The following is a 19,343-nucleotide window of genomic DNA, read 5'->3' as shown; positions in this document are numbered from 1 at the left end:
CATTAGTTCATCGGAAGTAGTAGTTTTGTTCATTGGTACATTAAATAAAGGGAAAATGCTTCAAAACACTCAGATGATTTGTTGCCTTCTTCAGCCGTTTCCGGCATCGTCCGATCCCATGCAATCGTGTGGCGCAGAGCGCTCCAGTGTCCCCGGCCTGAAGGTCCCCCACGTGAAGGTAGCTCATGCATACTGACATCTAGCCGCGTGCGTGGAGTAGAAAGCATCAAACCAGGATTGTAGAGCACCTCTTCAAGACGTTCATTACGGGGTGTTGGTTGCACTTGGTACTAGCAAGCTCGAGCGGCACAGCTTGTAGACGAGCGTCGTGCCGCTGGTGTTCCGTGCCGACGTGCCCCTGCTGGTTGCATTTGCAGAGCACCATCATTGCCAGTTTGATGCGCGTGATGACAACCACTCGTCCTTTCCTCCCATAGCACATACCACTCATCTTAGCATCTTTGACGATGCCAACGCCACGGTCGTCCCGGCCGCCAAAGCATGACATCGTAGCATCACAGGAGAAGTCGGGCCGCCGTCAAGGCACACCACCGTCGTCGACGTAGCACTCGAAGCACACCGTTGAAGCAGCTGGACCATCATGGCAGCATTGTCGTTGGAACATCATCGAAGCAGCCAGGCCATTGTTGCAGTGTTGCCGCGGTCGTCAAAGTACGGCGTCACGAGATTGCCGCTATAGTTAGAAGCACACCATCACCGCATCATCGAAGCAGCCAGGCCTTTGTTGCAGTGTTGCCGCTATCATCAAAGCACGACATCGCAGGATTGTCGCGATCGTCACACCGTCGCCGCAGCCGTCGAAGCACGACATTACATCACCATCGAAGCAGTCGGCCTGCCATTGCAGCATCGACGTGGCCGACAAAGCACACCAAGACCGTTTGAAGCATGCTGGTCGCCGTGGCCGTCAAACTATGTCGCCGCAACATCATTGAAGCAGTCGAGCTATCGTCAGAACAACACTGCTCGCGGTCATCTCTTCTTGCATCGCCTGTGGCCACGTAAGCAGTAGCCACTCATCTTTGTCATAGCTTGTGTTGCTACAGCAATGGCTGTCATCCGACTTCCAAAGATGCACCTTGCTGACGTACACTTGCTAGAAGAGCCCACGAAGACCACTTTTGGTACCATGCCATTGCCACTACAAGTTGGCGACGTGTATGGCTGTAAGTTGCCACACCTCAATGCAAGAAGTTGTCGTCTGGCAGAATTCCGGCCACCGTCGTCTGGCTTTGCAGGTGGGGAATTAGTGCTTCAAGGCCCTCAGTTACTGCTATAAGCACTCGGTGCACACTGTTGTAGGGATAGTGCTTCCAACGACTGATGATGCAGGTTGACAGTGGTGTTGCATTGCGGCATGGGAGGCCACGGAGGGTTGCTTCCATGGCGGCTAGTTGAGCGGGGATGCACAACATGATGAACTTGGTGAGCCGCTGACGGTGGTCAGATGGTGTCGTTAGGATGATGTTGTGAGGATGGGGATGCAAACGCATGCATGCAACCATGAGGTTTGAAAAGAGAAGACAATTTGGAATTTCCATCAAAATATCTAACAGCCCCGGGCAGGCCAATCGGGTGGCTAGCAAGGCGGTTGATCCCACGCGGGGATCAGCCGGCTTACGCCTAGCAGTGGCCTAAATAAAGAGTTTTGTTTCGTACATACACAATTTAAAATGATTGTTATGGAGAGAATAAAAAAACCACTCCACTATATATTAATAGTATACACGAGTACTATATGGACGCAACTTCATTGACTTAGTGCACCTGCCTTTGGGTTTATGATAGGTGGGCCCAAAATGTGGCTGGCCCACCTGTCATTCAGCCAAAAGCAGGTGCAGTTAAGGCACCAGAGCTCAGTTTGTACTACAATATATATATAGTACTATAAGATGGAGCCTCAACGCTTGTTCGCTAGGGTTTGCACTCTCCACACTCTCGCGGCACTACATATATATACACACGCCGGAGGCTCAGCATTCCTTTGCTAGGGTTTGCTATATTCACAGTCTCTCACCCTCTTCACCAGATATAAACCAGACTGTGTTGGCCTCTGTCTCTCTCTCTCCTACCTCACAGCTGGTGAAGGAGGAGTCCGAATCCTGTCGCACCGGGAAGGGGAGGAGGTGCAATGTTCACTCTATCGCCTTCGGCGAGGGAGGCAATCCACTACTGGCTGCGCTGTTCTGTTTCACCCAGCGCCTATGCGGGAGGGCCACCGACCCCTTCTTCCTTGCTATCGTACGCAATGTGGGCAGATCCGGCCTCCTGCCGCACACCTTGCCACATCCTGATGGCCCTAAGGTATAAGTTTCTTTGAAACCATCATTGCTCTAGCTGCATGCAAATCTTTTTTGATTCTTTAGTCGAATCTAGGTCTTGGTTCAAAGAGGAAAGAAGGGTGCGGTGGGGTGGAGCATGAATCTAGGATGTGGTTCATTGAGGAAAGGAGGGAGGGAAAGTAGTATATACTGGGTATCTAGCCACTTTGTTGGTCGAAAAGGGAAAAGGGGGGTAACCTAGTACACACATATGTAAGGAATCGATCTGTTTGTTCAAAAGGGAAAGAAACCGGGGGTCGGGTAGTTTGTGCAGGACTAGATTTGTTGCCCTCACATAGGAAAGGATTCAAAAAGAACAAATATGGGACTAGCATAGATATGTTGCTTGGCTACATACTCTGCATCACCCATTTATACGTGTGGATGCACATGGTGCTGGCATGTCCCATGTCCCATGTCCCATACAACTATTTTGCTGTTGTTAATCTAAAAATGTTGCTAGAAAATTGAAGCAATGCAACTGTTAAAAGTAAATTATATTTTTAACGAATGTTGTTTTAAGAGAATGTCTCTGTTAATATGAATCAATGCAACCGTTTTAGAAATGCTACTATCCTACTTTGTTTTCCATCAAGATAAGTTAGATGCTTCTTTTTGTCGCCGTTTGTTTCATCCTCCTTTATCGGCAAGTAATTGTTTCCTTTTTTTGCCTCTGTTAAAACAGGGATATCTATTCAACTTGTTGTTATAGCAAACTTAAATGTCACACCGGCGACTTTGCTTGATTTTAGTGCAACTGCACAAAACGAGATTGGATTTCCTATTCGTGTTGGTAGATTCATAGGTGATCTTGTGCGCGTCATGACAGGTTGGTACTTGCCTTCATCCAAATGATCATGCAGAGTGTTTTGAGATGTTGTGCTACTTGTATTGGTACTGTTTTAAATAAATGTTGAATTGAAGCTATTATATTGCTCTCTTTTCCCATTAAGTAGTGAACGAAAATGGTACTAACCCAGACACGATGCTTGTTGCTTTGTTACAACAAACTCTGCATCACCCCCTTTATAAGTAGATGGAAGCACATGGTATTGTTTCGCCCACTCTTCCTGGAACTATTTATGTTTTTTGTTAATCTAATGCTGCTGATAAAATTAAGCAATGCAACTATCAGAATTAACTACTGAATCTTATTTCAAAACTACAACACTTGTTAGGGATTGGCGGAATTACCATTTTTGTGGCCGCATGTTTCGTCCTCCTTTATTTGCTAGTAATTGATTCCTTTTTGCCTTTGTTAAAACAGGGATATCTATTCAACTTGTTGCTATTGCGACATTTTGCTTCACTATGCAAAACACTTATGTTTTAAGAGTGTTTTGTGCAGTTCAACTTGAATGTCACACCAACGACTTTGCTTAATTTAGGTGGAACTGCACAAAAGGAGATCGAGATTTGTTTCAAGTCTTCCTCGCGAGTTGTTTCAAATCTTGGTTTCATCCACATGATGGTGCGGTGTGCTTTGAGATGTTGTGCTACTTGTATTGGCACTGTTTTGGATAAATGTTGAATTGAAGCTATTGAATTGTTGTCTTTTACCATTAAGTGAGAAAAAATTGTTCCAACCCATACATGATGCTTGTTGCTTTCTTACACAAAACTCTGCATCACCCTTTATAAGTAGATGGAAGCACATGGTGTTGTTGCGCCCACTCTCTCCTGGAACTGTTTATGCTTTTTTTTAATCTAATGCCGATGGTAAAATTAAGAAATGCCACTCTCAGAATTAACTACTGAATCTTAGTTCGAAACTGCAACACTTGTTAGGGATCGGCGGGAGTACCATTTCTGTTTGGGATCGGCCGGAGTACATGTTTAAGAAATGTATTTTTGAGATAATGTCTCTGTTAATATATTAGTTATAGTGTTTTACAAGTGGTACTATCCTGCTTTGTAGATCTTTCTACATGTTTAACCAAGGTATTGTTAAGATAATGTCTTTGTTAATATGAATTATTCACATTGTTTAAGGAATGGTACTTTTCTGCTTTGTCATTTTTATTCATGTTGAAACAAGGCATTGTTAAGATAATGTCTCAATTAATATGAATGAATCACACTGTTTGAGAATTGGTACTCTCCTACTTTGTTTCCCATTAAGATAAGGTAGTTGTTTTTTCTTCTCGGAGTATAAGTCATCAATCATTATTTCTCAGTAATTTTTCCCTTATACCTATTGTTGCATACAGGGATATCAAGGGGCAGTTTGGTTCTTGCCTATGTGAGCCTTGCCAATCGGTTTTATTTCGACTTTGATTTTAGCTGAACTGCACAAAAGGAGCCAATGTATTTAAGGCAAACTGTTGCATTATTGGGCCCAGTTGGTCTTTCCACTTTGCAGAAATAAGCAGTCACTGTTTGCGCTACATTACACAAGGAATGATCGAGAAGCTTTACAGAGTATTAGTACACACTGGTGACATCACTACAAAAAAATACACTTCTGTGATGATACGTGTTTGTCACAGTAGGTCGCGTTTTTTGTCATGCATGTACATCCATGACAAATTTATGACAGAATCAAGATAGTCATACATGTGTTGTCGTAGAAGTGTTCCATGACATTGCCAAAATTATCATCATGGAAGTGTCCACTTCCATAACGGTAAATCGCGCGTCATAGAACTGCTTTCGTCAAGGGTGACCGACACATGGCATCCACCGTAACGGAATGCCATTAAACTATTGGGTCGGGTTTTGGATCCGATAACCCGTTAACAGCCCCGACCAATGGGGATTTTCCACGTGTAAAATCATCATTGGCTAGAGGAAACACGTGTCGGATCACCGTTGGGGCAGATGTCATCCTCTCATTGGACCGAGGGCGCCTATGATATGGCAACACGTGGCACGACCCAACAAAGGCCCATTCCTGTGAAAAGGCCAGCCCGTTTGACTTGCTCAAAAGGTGGCGGGCCGGCCCACAGAAAGCCTATTAACGACATGTTCGCATATAGCCCATTTACAGCCCGCTAACCTAGGGCCCGTTACGCCCTATCCGAATTAGGCCCAGTAGCGTCATCTGGGCCGTCCAATATGATTCAGCCCATTTTAACTTTCGGCCCGTGTGTGGCCCATGACTTCTTTCGGCCCATATGAGGACCTTTGTAACTCTTGGCCCATTAACGGCCCATGGTGAAACTGGCCCGTAATGAACAGTGTATCACTTTATACCCATTAACGGCCCATTATTCCATTGGGCCGTTTCCAGCCCAAGTTATCTTTCGGCCTTCTCAGGGCCCATTGATTCTTGGGCTCATTTGCAGCATTCGGTTACATACGGCCCGTTACTGTCATTTTCTACTTGTGGGCCAAATTCAGCCCGTCGTTACAGTCGGCCCGTTTGCGGACCGTTAATACGTTGGGCCGTTTTCATGTCAAAAAAACCCTTGGGCTTTTTTCATAGAGTTATCAAATACGGCCTATTAACGACCCGTTATGGTCCATGAATAGTACGGCCCATGATTGACGAAATGATGATACGCCCCATAGAAGGCCCATGGATCCTACGGCCCGTATGAGGCGCATGGATAGTACGGCCTGTAGAAGGCCCATGGACCCTACGACCCGTAGAAGGCCCATTGATCCCTAAGGCCCGTATAGAAGGCCGATGGATCCTACGGCCCGTATAGAAGGCCTATGGTTCTACGGCCAAACGAAGGCCCATGGATCATACGGCCTGCAGGAGGCCCATGGTTACAACAGTCCGTGTGTTGCCATGATTATTTTGGCCTAGTTACCAAAAATAGGCTATTGTGGCCACTAGAAAAACACAGAAAAAGAACTGAAGTGACTACAAGCAAACAACTAAACAAGACAATAAGGAAATAAATAAGCAAGAAATTAAGGCTAGCCTATTACCGCTATTACACATATTACATCCACTGGGCATCAAAGTTCGCCACCAGTGCAAATATAGGGAACAAAGCAGCATATTACAAACACTTGGCCATCAAAATTGGCCACCGGTGCAAATAAATGCGGCAGCAAAACAAGAGCATAACTAAAACAACTTCAGAAGAGCTCAAGAAACGTTATCCTGGGTATCCACCATGCTGGCAATAAGCTTAGCAAGCTCATTAGCTTTGTCCTGTTTGGCGCTAAAATCCTCCAACACTTGCTGTTGCACCAGAAATTATGCATCTGAATGCTCCAGGGACTTCCGCAGTCCTTCCGCTTCTTGTTGCAGCACAGCTGATCGATGTCTTACAGCTTGTAGTTGAGACTCAAGAAACCGAACTGATTCAGACAGCGAGTTTGAATAGCTTGTGCAAGCGGTAGTGGCCAGTAACTCGAACACTAAACCAAGACAGGACTTTGGGGTTGTCTCGCTGTCTTCAAGATAGTCTTCCTTAGCTGTTTATCAGCTTTGTTGGAGACCAACAAGGATGTGTCACTATCCTGAACCTTATCTGCATTACTTCCTTTACCATTGCTTAATAAGGCACTCTTCCCCAATATTCTGTCAGCATTCTAAAAGAAGAAACAAGCAGACACATAACAAGTTTAGCATGTACTAGTATATGAAACTCATTTCGGTGAACCAGTTCATTAGTAAGGTGGACAGGATTAAACTACCAAGTCTTCTATTGCCAAGTACTAGTACATAATAAAAGCATCAAACAAACATATATCTATGTCCTATGGTCACTGCATTGTCTTGCCAAATCAAAATAGAGACATGATTCAAATCATATCAGTTCAAGACAAAGCAGTAGTAAAAGAATACAAAGCGTGGGAAACTACACGGCACAACAAGATTTTAGACGGGTACCACGGGTCTACATGTACAACAACACTATTGGCTCTGTTGTAATGCTAGTAATGTGCATGATATGAAAGTCAACTGTATACACAATTGAAATTGAAATCAAAAGAGCTATTGATAAGAGCAAACCTGTTAAAGAAACATGCGTGAACATACCTACCATGCCATTGGAGTTTCGATTGGATCCTTCAATTTAAAAATAAGTTTGTATGAGTAAATACAATGATACAAGAGCAAAGCAATCATAGTTAAAAAAGGCGCGCCTAAGCGAGCGCTTAAGCGCGCCTAGGCTCTAGGCGTTGGCAAAACGCATTGCGCATAACTACGCTTAATCTGTGCATGACTGCGCATAAGCATGTGCTTTGGTTAGTAAAGTGCAAGGCGGTGGCAAAACACATAATTAACGCCTAGCGCTTTTTTGAACTATGATAGCAATGGAATCTTAAATTAGAACAGTTGTTCTTCAGGTTTAGGCACTTGTTCTACATGAACAGAGTACAGTAAGATGCAAGAATATAATACTTAAAAATAGAAAATGAGCTCATAGACCTTACCACATTCTTGGTTCGGGACCAGTACAGAACAAGGCGTTCCCAGTCATCGTCGAGTAAATGTGTCTCAGGAGAACGTAAGGGAATTTGATGAGTTTCTTTGCCGGTGAAGTACGATTTCTTCAGGTAATTCCGATACTGCCACCAAGCATTCTTGAAGATAGCAGAGGTATTAGCACAGGTTACATCATCCTGAGTTTCCAAATCGGTCCTTCTCTATAGAGAAAAATGGGAAAAATTGTTGTATTATAACCATCATGGAGGTAGGATGTATGGGACGAAGCAAAGTAATTGCCATGAATAACATTGCTTACACATAACTCCTGGACAAACACCTGCAACTGGCATTTTCCTTCATCTTCAGTATACTATTTCCAAGATGGGAAGATACGCACATACGATTTAACAACATCAAATGCGATAGATGCTAAACTACGACTGGCTGGTTGTGCTTCCTCCACGGGAATAGGCGTACTAACTAGTGGAGCTGGGGTTCGCCGTGATAGTACTGGCCCTTTGGGAACTGGAGCTGCCTTACTAACTGCTCTTGTTTGGGAGCTTTGTGGTGGAGATGGTGCTGTGTCAACAAGAACTGGGTTACTATCGGCTGGGGTTGGGGTTAGATTGGGTGAAGCTGGTTCTCTATCCATCGCAGTAGGGGTACAATCTGCGAGATTTTGGGTTATGTGTGGTAGGGCTGGTTCTTGTGCATGTACAGCCAGGGTGCTATCTCCACCAATAGGTAGCACTGTTTTATTTGAAGACCGTGTTTTTATTCCGCTAGATACTGGCATCACCCGCTCCAATTCAAATGGCTGATAAACAAGAAACATAGTTGAATGTACAGACATTGTATGAGAGATAGATGCAATAGATAGTGTGGAAAAAAGAGGGCATGAAATAGTTGAAATGTATATTGTTTAACTAAAACAGATAGCATGACATAATTTCACATATATGATGTCTATCTAAACTGGATAGCATAGCATAACATAATTCAAAGATATGATGAATAACAAAACAGGATCGCATGACATAATTCACCTACATGTTATCTTAAGTAATCAGGATCGCATCATTTAATTCACATATGTGATTTATATGCTAAACAGAGAGCATTCGATATGATGTCTGAACTAAGAACATGGTGTTGAATATTGTGTATATGATGTCTAAACTACGCAATGCAAGACACCGTATGCATGATATGAGCAGTATAACCGTGCCAAGTTAGAGCATACACCTCAGTAGGGGAATAGGACTGGTCATCTCTCTCTCAATCCATCTCTGAGGAGCTATCGGGACCCAACAAGAGATCTGCTTCGACAGGTAGCACTGTCTGCTCTGAAGGCCTTGTTTTCACTCCAGATTTTTCCATCTCGCACCTAAATGGCTGATTCACAGGAAGAGTAGTTTAATGTACAAACATTGTCGACAAATGGAAATGTAATGAAGAAAAGGATGGGCAAGATATCATTCAAATATATGATGCCTGGTTAAACAGGATGGCATTGCACATTTCACATATATTATGGCTGGCTAAAAGACATGAGACTGCATAATTCCCATATATGATATAGAAACTAAACAGGTGGCATTACAGAACATGTCTAAACTAAGCGGATGACATATATGATGTCAAAACTAGCCACTGCAAGGCAACATGTGCATGATATGACTAACATCATCATGCCAAGGTAGAGCAAACACCTTGGGGGGTAAATAGGAGTGGTCAGCGGCATCTGAATCCGCCTCAGAACAGATATCTTCCTCTGGATTACAATCTGGAGAGGGGTGGGGAGGGTTTGCCATTGAACCCACCATGGAGCGATGTCTGCATGACATTGTATTGCCGCACAAAATTCTTCTCTTTTTCTCTACATGTTCAGCATGACCGTGTACAATATCTGACATGCATACGAAAAAATATGGTGAGATTATGTAAGGAGAGCATGCAGAAATTTAGAGTGATGGTAACAACCAGTGGATGGATCCAAAAATAATGATAGCAGGCTGATGATTGCTTTAAATTAATAAAAAGACAGATGATGATTGCTTTACTATTTGTTTCCCACCCAAGATGAACAACATAGGCCTACCCTAGGTGAACCAGATATTAGACAGACATACTATTCATTACAGCCTCGATATGTGCCCCACAACTAATTTAGAACTCAAGTTTGAACATGAATTTGGACCCGAGTTGGGAGTCCAAGAGCTGAACATGACGATAAAGTAGCAGGTAAGTTTAAGCAATGCATAACATAAGCAGAAACAAAAGAGTGCGACCTCTCTTGTGGACCCATGTACTTCTCAGGTTCATCTGCTGAGTCGATGATGGTGATGCCGTTGGGGTGCGAGCTGGCGGTAGGGAAGGAGATCTGAGGCGGCGAAAGACGGTCAGGAGTCGTGATGTCTGGTTTGGTGGATGCTTCTGTCGATGGAGCAGCTCAGGTGAGGTGGACGACATTGCGACTAGAGCAGGATAAACCACACAAAGTTCCGTTTGACACGTACCTGTAACTGAAGTAATTCTATAAGGGCTCATTTGGCTTGCATGATTCTTAAAACGCAGGGATAGGAAAAACACCGGAACAGGGTAGGAAAATGCACATGGTAAACAGAGTATTTGTAAACACAGAATTTCTATCAACTTGGGTGTTTGGTTTAAGGGAATTGGAAGAGCAAAGGAATGCAAAGAAACATGGCCAAAATAAAGAGAAACCATATGAAAGCGTGTACAGTTAGAATGTTATTCTGGCACTAATGCACTTGGTCTTGTTTTCATGCATAGGACTTTGAAAAGTAGGTCCAAGTGGACATTTTGCTTCATTCCTTTCAACAAAATGCATGAATAATTGAATAGTAGAGTGCCATTGGAAAATTCCCTATTGCTATGTTTTTCCGTTGAACCAAAATAGCCCTAATGGATCGACATGAATGTATAGTAATAAGTGACGCAACAAGTGTACAACCTCTTTGCCGTAGCCGTGTCGACCTCAGCATCATTGGGTTGGTCGCTGAAGCAATTGAGGCAGAGGTGGCTGTCAGAGGTGTGGAGGAAGATCTGAGGAATCTGTAGACGGCATCCAGGGCACTGCTCTATTGTGATGGATCGTTCTATCGTTGGAGCAGCTCCGGTGAGCCGTAAGACATCAAGGCTGAAGCAGCACAAGACAGACATCGTCAATCTCAAGTGGGATTCTAATAGCATCTCCAATAGATGATGAAAAATGGATGTAAAATTAACATCACCAAAAACCACCTGACTACAACAGATGAGGTAAAAACTGTTGACTCTGAACTTAACTGTCGAAACTGAAATTAACTGTGGAATTTGAATGCTACTGTCGAAACTGAACGCAAAGGTAGCAGAGAGACACTTGACATGTAGTTTAGGGAGGGCCTGCATTTCATCTTCAACCTGCACACCCCTGAGCCGCCTGCCACCACCGGCTGAACCGCCGGCCCCAGCGCCACCTCGCCGCCCCGAAACAACTCGCCAGCGCCGCCCCGGCCAGCCCTCTAGGCCCCCCGGCCCCCCACCCTGAACACTAAGATAGATAGTGGGGTACCTCTCCGGCGAGCCCCCGTCCTCGCTGCGGGTGGTTCTTCCTTAACTCCGGCGAGCCCCCCCCCCAACCCCTGAAAATTGACTGACCCAAAAGTCGATTCAGTCAACTAAAGTGTGGCTTAATCGGAGTAGAGCAGCAGCACGAGCCAGGCGGAGAGCAGCAGCAGCAGCTGGGCGAGCGAGCGATCAAGCGAGAGCCGGAGCAGCAGCAGCAGCGCGAGCGAGCGAGCGAGAGCCGGAGCAGCAGCAGCAGCGCGAGCGAGTGAGCAAGAGCCGGAGCAGCAGCAGCAGCAGATCCGGATGGTATCGCCGCCGCTGCCGAAGGGGCCTCGCACTGGGGGAGAGCCGCCATGGAGATGTCGCCCGCGGTGCTGGCTTCAAGGTAGCCGCTCCATGGCGGTGCGGGATGGAGCACCATCGGTGCCGGGAGGTCGAGTTAAGGAGAAGGTGTGATGCGATGAGTGTACAACCTCTTTGGTGGCGCCGAGTAGGCCTCGGCTTCGTCCAAGGAGTCGGTGAGGATGCTACGGTTCCGGTGGAGCAGGTTAAGGCGGCGCTGTGGGGATGGAGCAACCGCGATAGACGAGGCGATCATCGGAGCAGCTCCTTGGAGGTGGAGGACGGGGTGGCTGAACCGGCGGGATGGCAAGATGGACGACGGATCCTCATCCGAGGAGGTGGACGAGGGACGTCGAGCTGTTGTGGTGGACGACGTCGTCGGGGAAGAGGCTCCGGCTGGGCAGCGGTGACGTGGCGGACGAAGGAGCGTGGGGTTTTGCGGCTGGAGCGGAAAGGTTATGGCGGCTTGGGATTTCGAATAGCAAAAAGGGGGCGATGGGAGGGGGTGAAGCATGACTTAGGGACGCGCTTGTCCAAAATGTAAGGTGTGTTACAAAAGTACCCCCCATCAATTTGAACTAGCGGCCCTTTCGGCTCAGGGTTAGAAGGGGGATTTCGCGTGTCGGGATTTGGCAGCTGGAGGGAGTTTTCGTGCGCGTTGTAATTTCGGGATAGCAAGGCGCGGGTTGTGAAGGCGCCAGTTTTGGGAGCACGATATCTGAATTTTCGGGATATAACAAGACGCGGGTTGAATTTTAGGGACAAGCCTAACGTGTAGTAATATTGTACTTGTACGTACCAAATCAATTCGCACTTCCCTCAACCAAAAAGAAAACGAAAAAAATAAAACTATTCACACCACACAAAGAGAGAGTCTTGCCCCGTTTTACTATACAAATTCTATTCGAAGCTACTGCCTCTTCCATCTATATAGGGCCTAATGCGTTTTTCAATGCTAACTCTGACCAAATATTAGAGCAGTGATATATGACATGCAACTTACACAAAGCACAACTTTAACTTCGTCTGTGAAAGGTTCTTTCAATGATATAATTTTAACATTGTGCATTTCATGTACTATTAATCTTGTCAATAGTCAAAGGCGGTCTTAAAAATCTCATTACGCCCTATATAGATGGAAGGAGGGAGTATGAATCCATGTTATGTCCGATTAGTTTTTTTCGCTTTGCTGTATAATGCATGTAACCTACTCATACCAACATTTTAGTGCATTCCAAACGTCTATACTACCGCTGCAATTCAAACTAAATTTGAATTCGTTTCTCTATTTCAATAAGAATCTACAATCATGATTGTTGCCAACTTCAACTATCATTCATGTATTACCTTAATAAGACACCACATGATTACTATAGAGATAGATATGAACTATGTGTACTACATGAACTCGAATTCTATTTTTTGAATACACTTGATGTTGATTCCAAATAATAGTACATTTGATGTACTAACTATATATTCATAATCTAAACCATGTTCCATACGTACACCGTGTTTATCACACAATGTATAGTGCCCCGCCCCCTACATTATGACAGGTATTTAGACCTGAGTTGCAAAAGCCACACATTAGCCCAAATTATAATCAATGTTGTACATTATGATATCTTCTTCAAGTATATGTATCCACCTTTTTATAATGAATTATGATCTTTGTTCGTCTTTTACACCTTCACGATCCTCTTCTATTTGTAGCTAGCTAGCGCTAACTTTCTATCGTGCATGCACACGCCCGCCCCCCTCACACACCCTTAGCATCCCCTCCATCGTGCACGTTGATTATTTCTCTTTAGGTCATCCACCAGCGGTGTGTGTAGGCCCCCGGCTCCTTCTTTCTGGCACACACCGGTCGGTATACCTCTCTAGCCAAGTGTGCCTACAACAAACACATATATACTTCCCCTCTTCTCTTCTCACCGTCCATGCCCCCATATGTCCAATACGATTCCACGCAGGTGCACACTCCCGCCCCTCTTTTTATTAGTCACATGCTCGCACACTCCTCCCCCCTCGACATGGTAGGCCTCTCGCACCACCTCGTAGCCACACTCTCTCCCCCTGTCTGCCTCTCCGGACCTTATTTGCTTCTAACACATGCAGGCGTGTATATGAACTGATCTCCCTACATATAGCCAGGTCGACTATAATTCGTTTTCACCAAGCACCGATGCACTTACCTCGCTAGTTATGTCTCTCCTTTTCTCGTACACACGACGGTTGATCTTCCTATGTAGTTACGCATGCTTACCACAACCATATCTTCTCCCCTCATCATCCTTGAATACCTCCCGACCCGTCTCTCACACGCACGTGCATAGACAGGCAGACATCCCCCGCCCTCTCTTATTGTTATTGCACTCATACCCTCTGTTTGTCTAGCAGGCCTCTCCCACAATTTGTGAGACGCCACTCCACCACCAACCCTCCGACGCTCTACCTTTGTCTTTTTCCCAACCTTATTCCTCTGCTAAACATATCCACGGATGTCGATCGATCTCCCTCAATACATAGCTAGGTCTCTCTCCTTCCCCAGACATATACTAGTCGACCAGTCTCTACCCCCCCCCCACACACACCGATAGTCGAACATTGTAGGTAGGTATCCATGCCACGGAGAAGAACTGCACCTCTGCCCTCTCAAATTCCAGTATGCCAGCCGCACTGTATCTTTTACGTGGGCAAACACAAATTCGATGGCACTCTTTATCGATCGCGTAGCCACACACTTCATCCCTGTTTTCAATTCTATCGATATCTCACGTCCATGACTCTGTTTTTCACACATTGCATATGTTACGTTTTTCTGATTGAGATATCATCAACACATTGCCTCTGTTTCGCACAAACCTTCTCTCTCACACCCACCCACGTACGTACCTGCACCTAAAGAAGAAGTGCACGCAGGACGCACGTACTCACGTCTCGTTCCCAGCCACACCCGCGCGGCTACACGGTGGAGTTCGTTTCTGTATGAAAAGGCAGCCCACATGATAATTTGACGCGTGTAGCGGTTGTTTACTCGAAGGAGGGTCGGGTACCACTCCTAGAATATAAAATGATTGCCGTGGGGAAAATGGAAAAATGGGTTTGTCTCTCGTGAGTCTCATCACACAATCTCACACAAGGCCGGCATGGCCTCTCTCTCTCAGCGTTGGTCAGTGATCCGGCCGCATCTCGTCCGCCGGCGGAAAGGCAGGATGTGCATCGTCTCTCCGATCGACGGCATTCAGGAAGCTCGTCCCAATCTGCGGTACCCGCCGTTCTCTCTGATCAAGCTCCGGCGTAGTAGGGCCTTCGCCACTTGCTCGATGCCGCAGTATGGGCAGATCCCGGCCGTCGGCGCTCTCCTAGTAACATCCCGACGACCCTCAGGTACAGCTTCCTCCGGCCTTGCTCCACTGCCCATCCTCCCACGTTGCTGCATGTGGATCTTCTTTAGTTGTTTGCTTAAATTGTATCTCGGCCGGTGTACTTTCCATCTTGCAATCTCGTCCTCAAACCATTTTTGATAGACCACCATGTGCTATCTTTCCCTTTTTACATGGAACATGCTTCTTTTTTGTTGGCGTATGTGTCTTCAACTCGTGTTATTGGGCAGTAATTGTTTCCTTTTGACCTCCTTTTGCAAACAGGGCTATCCATTTTCACCTTGTTGCTATTGCGACCTTTTGGTGAACTGCACAAATCACTTTTCTGAAGAGTGTTTTGTGTAGTTCCGCCAAAATGTCACACGGGCAACATTTTTACATTTCTGTGGGACTGCGGAAAGGGAGATTGGTTTTGCTATCCTCCTCATCCAACTCCGTGCCTAATCTTCTCCGACAAGAAGTTAGTCCTAAAGAGAGATCGTAGAGGTGATCGGCTTCTATTTATGTGTGTTATGTTTCATCATCTAGTTCCACTATTATTGTAATCACACTGGCTGGATATCTTTGCAAACAGGGATGGTCCGCCCGATTTTAGTGGAGCTGCACAAAATGATCGGATTGTGGTGTCCTTCATACACCTCTTTTTTGGCTACAGAGCTGGGTGAAACTAGCTTCCAAGCAATGAACACTGTGCCAAGGAAATGGAGCCATGCCTACGAACAGCATCGATCAATTATATTTTTTTTCTTTATTTGTACACCTTCTCACAACTTTGTCTTTAGTTGTGATGTGAATATTGCCGCTGATCTGCGAACCATTGAGATGCATTAGCCATGGTAGTTTCATTTGTATTTGATGGAATGTTGTAACGAGATAATCTCGAGGCAAGACACATGAATCCTAAGTTGAAACCTTTTTTTTCCTGCCGGAACCAGAGTTGAAACCTTCATAGCATCACAGTACAATTTCATCAAAATTATGCGTACATATAAACAAATCCCGAAGGATTGATAGCAATGCCAGGAACAATTCAACTTCGTTTCACCGACATGTTGGACATCCTTCATCCGGCTCCACCTACCATGCAGCAATATTGAGTGCACAACACAACTTCAGGGAAAGATTCACCCCGGTCGTTGCGCCGCAGTAGTAATGACTAGTGAGCAGTCAAATCACAGAGCCCCACCTTCGCCACAGTAAGTTGCTCGGACGAAGCAACCATCATTTCTCTGTTCCTTGAATCCGCTGGTACTCCCATATTCCTACAGTAAAGTTGCTTGGGCGAATCAACCATCACTATATCCACTCACGTGTGATGACCACATGAGCTATCCATTCAGATTGCATGTTAAAAAAATAAAGGTCGATCACTAATGCGGCAAACTTTCAAAAAAAAACTAATGCGGCACTTCGGGCCAACGCGGCCAGATCGCATTTTGCACGAGAAATTACACACCATGTTTCATTGACATGTGGTCCCGTTCCAACATATAAGTGAGACGACGGCGAGTAGTAGGAGTATTTCCGAACCGACGTGTAGGCCAGGGCGCCCCTTCGTGAACCGTGGCAAACTCGCAACCGTCCACCGACGCTTCGCCTTTCCCTCTTGATTTGGAACTGCTGTCGTACGCTCTTCCTCTCCCTCCTCCATTTTCCTTCAGCCCATCACGCTTTCTTCTGCCATTGTTCGATCATCTTCTCCATGGAGGGAACAGGACGGAAACGACCCCGTTATTCTTGCCCTGATCTGAAAGATGACGTGGTGGAGGAACTCATTGATCGGTGCGACGTCGTCACCTCGGCTAGCATGGCAGGTTCGTTCAAGCCCATTCTTGACTCAACTAATAACATCATTACATGGAATCCAAGAGTCAAGGAACGGTTTGATCTCCCCTATCTTCTTCACCGTGACCCCGATGACCGACGACGTCACGACGGAGGCCTCGCCCTGTGCAAGTTGATGCCGCTTGATAATAATACGTATGATGTTAAGATGCCATCGCTTGAGGGCAAGTCCTAGGCAGGCGCAAATGGAGACTGGGTTGTTTACATTGGGTCCAACTACGAGTGGGAACTTGTGAATGTGTACACTCGTGACCGGGTTGCACTTCCAAAAATCTCAGAGCACACCGGTATTATACGCATGTTCAAATACAATCATGGTGACTGTCTTCTACGGAAGATAGCAATTTCTCGAGTTCCCACCTGCTCTTGGAATTACAACAACTATGAAGTTGTTGCTATCTTCGACAAGCTTGTTGTCGTCGTTGCTGGTTTGACTCAATGGACATTGCTCAAAAATCAGTTTCTGTACACGGATGAGTACTGTGATGCAATTGAATACGAGGGCCTTGTGTTTGCTGCCACCACTCGTGGCACTGTTTTTGCATGGAATCGTTATGATTTCGGTACGTTTGTCTTCCACCGTAATTATAATTGTTTCATCCACATGCATGCGGGTTAGCAAGTTTCCCTTTACTAATTAACCTTCTTCTTGTGTTTCCAAGGTCCTGTGAAAATTCCACCACATATACTTGAAATTTTTTATAACCAAGGGGGAGATGACGATGGTGATGATCATGAGCATGAGGACGAGCAGCGCCCATATACTCGTTGGCGCCTGGCAACTAATTCTGATGAAACATGCATTGCAATAGGTTATCGGATGAGGACAATCATCAAAAATAGTAGTACACTATTTGTACTAGCTTCACATGCTTCACGCATCGTGCGGGTGTTTTCACTGTAGCCATATTGTACTACATAACCAGCACCTGAATCCTCGATACTAGTATTACTATATAGTAAGTAGTAGGAGTAGTAGGGTGGCATGGGCCAGAACAAGCATTCACGTCCAGGAGTACGGCACACGCCACCAGCACGACTTCCATCTGACACCATATTTCTAGGAGTTCGTGCTAGAGCAATCTCTTCAACCTCATCGTTTCTCTAACTTAGCCATCACGCGGCGGGCGAGGTGGGGGTTTGCCGATAGTCGGTTTCCTCAACTGTGGTCCCACTTGTAAGGCCAACTCCAACGCTCTATCAATATATGGATGTACTCTTCTTCCCAATACAAAAACTTCCATCCATTCTACTCCCTCTGTTCTACTACCTCCGTCCTGGTTTATAGGTCCCCTTTGTAGTTTCTGTCAAATTTTGACTAAAGATTTAACTAACAAAATGTTAATGCATGTCAAGAAAAATTATCTCATTGGATTCGTATTTGAACATAGTTTTCAAAAATATAATGTTTGGTGACATGCGTAAACATTTTGTTAGTTTAATCTATGGTCAAAATTTGGTACCAAATATAATGGGGACCAATAAACCCGGACGGAGGTAGTATTTGTCAAAATATATATGTATCTAGACATGTTTTAGTATATAGGCACATCCATTTTTGGACAAATGGAAGTCAAGTATTTTGGAACGGAGGGAGTACACAATAAAAATTTTAAGTTAGCACAACTAGTCTAATCCGAGAGCACAACCGAAGATTTGGTCGGGTTCTTCCTCCTTTTGCCGACACGTGGGACATCCAGCATCCAGGTCATGTCATGAAAGAAAATAGAGTGGTAGTTGATAAGTTGAAGCCACGAGATGTGCATCTTGGGTTAAACTGTAAATAGAATCTTACTACTCTTGATTAACTCCAAAAGCGGCCACCGAAGATATTTCTTGGATTTGTTTTTCATCACCAGCACGTCGAGGTGAAAGATGTGCAGGTTCAGTGGGACCTCTTGCATTTTCACTGACATGTGGGGCCGCATGTGAGCAAACAGATGATGGGATCCGTGCGTCCGCTGGCTGGCTGAGAAGAGAGATAGAGGAGTGCTGAGCACGGACTGCAGGAAATTTGTTCTACGTAACGAGCACCTTGATATTCGCATGTGGTTGTTTCTAGAATAAAAAAAGGAGGTACCTCTATTTATGTTACTCCCACTATGCCTAGCCTAAGGTTAGTAGGTGACCTTGTGCTTGGCTCTTCGCCTCTTCCGGAAGTCGATGTTTCTACAGTAGTGCTTCTGGCAATCTGACACCAAATGAACTGCTGCACGTCCACCGCTTGTAAGCAAAAGTTTCTCCTCGTGCTACGAGCCAACACGCACGCGTTGGCGAGGGAGAAGGCGTAACCAAGCTTCTCGTCGTTCTGCAAGCTGTCAGGACACATCAAAGTTATTTACTAGTAGTACGTACTCTCTCCAAAAAAGGGTTGACCATGTCATTGCTACCATCCCGTGCTCCATCATTGAGTACGTGCACTATTCACGTGCCATTCACGTTCCATCGAGGAGAAAAAATATTGCGTAGTGCCATCGAAGTGCACGGCTCACTTACGGAAAAGGGTTCCCCTCC

The sequence above is a fragment of the Triticum dicoccoides genome, chromosome 1B, assembly GCF_002162155.2.
Source record: "Triticum dicoccoides isolate Atlit2015 ecotype Zavitan chromosome 1B, WEW_v2.0, whole genome shotgun sequence".
Lineage (NCBI taxonomy): Eukaryota > Viridiplantae > Streptophyta > Magnoliopsida > Poales > Poaceae > Triticum > Triticum dicoccoides.
This window is presented reverse-complemented; position numbering follows the sequence as displayed.